Genomic DNA, 1,826 nt, shown 5'->3' with positions numbered 1-1,826 from the left:
TGGCCGTGCCGCGCCCAAGTTCTCTGGTATTGTTCACCTGTTAGCTCTCGACCCCTGGGTGTCGAAGGTACGGGTATACTCTGGAACGATTAAGCAGGCCGGGTGTGATCTAGAAAGCTCAGCCCGCTTAGCCTTGGGTTATTGTTGACTTCTCTATAAACATTGGTTGCTTTTGGAAGCTATACCTTTAGTCGTTCCACTACATTAGCACGGCGTGATTGGACTGTTCCCATATGCGTCTTAAGCAAGACGCAGTACGAGTGAAGTATTGAAAGGGAACGTACTCTGTTACTAACGTAACCTCGGTTCCCTGAGATACGGGAACAAGTACTGCGTTGCTAGCCGTGCTATGTAGCTGCACGACTCAGTCGTCGCTTCAGTCGAAGTAAACCTGAGAATCTTGTGGCGAGCGCCCGCTTATATAGCCAGATGCCCCGCCCATTCTGGTGGGCTTTGGCAGGCTTCGTCGCCATAGGCTCGTGCAGCTCCGCTTCCGCACCATTGGTTCGTTTTTAAAGCCCTGCACGAGCCAATGGCCGTGCAGTTTCACTGTGTGAATGAAATAGGCTTCAGTTCAGGAGAAAAAATGCGTCCCATATGCGTCTTAAGCAAGACGCAGTATGAGTGATGTATCGAAAGGGAACAGTGTTGTCCCCACTCTTTATACCAACTTTATTTATTTATTTATTTTACTGGAAAAGGAGAAACTCTTTAAGAATGTTTAGAAGGTGGACTCTTATTGCGGGTGTCTGTGTGTGTGTGTGTGTGTGTGAGAGAGAGAGAGAGAGAGAGAGAGAGAGAGAGAGAGAGAGAGAGAGATCCTTTTTACATTACAATTATGTCTTCTGCACTTTACAAAAGTCAGAATCTTTGTTTTATTGATTTCCGTTTCAGTATAACTGGGAAAGTATTTTGATTCACAGTCTTTCTTCAAGTTTCTTCATTGATGCATCAGAATTGTAATAATTGTGTGTGTGTTTGAAAAGCATATTCAAAAAGTCAGGTACAGATGAAAGCTACACTAAATTGAAATATTTTGGAAATATGACTAACATACCGAATCGTATTTGAGCTGGAGTTTCGATGGACTGTTAATGCTTTTATTCACATCCAAGAGCTCTTTACAATTCTATACTTTGCAGCTTCCATAATTGATTCCAAAAGATTTGTGGCTCTGCGTTGTTGTTGAAAACATGCATTGTTTGTAAGATTGAGAATCAGGGGTCCGTCACTATATCGCTCATTACAGTATGTTTGCTCTAATTTACAGATAAACTCTGAAGTTCAAACAGCAGAAGCAGATGTCGTTAGGTCCAGTGAAGGAGACCCTTTGGACAATGAAGATGCGTGTTAACATTTCAGTTTAGTCTTCAATTGCTAGTAATTCACACGCTTTTAGATGCAAATAGATAGTTTGGTGGCAGAAAACGGAGTTGCGTCTGACATTCACAGGATGAAGATGGTCTGCTGGCCTGGTGGAGAACTGTGGAAGGTATTTTTTAAGCTTGTGATCTCAAATGTGCTTTTGTATTTGAGTTTGCAGAAATGGGGTTTTGTTTTATTTCTCAGGTTGGAGTGAATGGAACGAGTCGAAGCAGTTAAATGAGGAAGATGGAGAACGGTGAGAGAAATTTAATTTTAAGTTACATTCCTAAAAAAAAACCTTCTTGAAGTGTTAGTGTTACATTTTATATTAGCAATACATTTTATTATATTTAAACCAGGGTTATTATGATTAATGAAAAATCTTCCAATTTTCCATGTTGGTTTTTCGGTAGTTTTTGGCACTTTCTATGTGGGGAAAAAAAATAAAATTAAATATATAT

General features: G+C 40.5%; 1 pseudogene; it reads left to right on the top strand.

Annotated features, from left to right (window-relative positions):
* The window catches only part of LOC107571155 (uncharacterized), an 11,168-nt pseudogene that overhangs the window by 4,590 nt on the left and 4,752 nt on the right, over positions 1 to 1,826 (top strand).

This window comes from Sinocyclocheilus grahami, unplaced genomic scaffold, assembly GCF_001515645.1.
Source record: "Sinocyclocheilus grahami isolate Dianchi unplaced genomic scaffold, SAMN03320097.WGS_v1.1 scaffold1555.1, whole genome shotgun sequence".
Taxonomy (NCBI): Eukaryota; Metazoa; Chordata; class Actinopteri; order Cypriniformes; family Cyprinidae; genus Sinocyclocheilus; species Sinocyclocheilus grahami.
The sequence above is the reverse complement of the archived record's forward strand: the minus strand, read 5'-3'. Positions and strand labels throughout refer to the sequence as shown.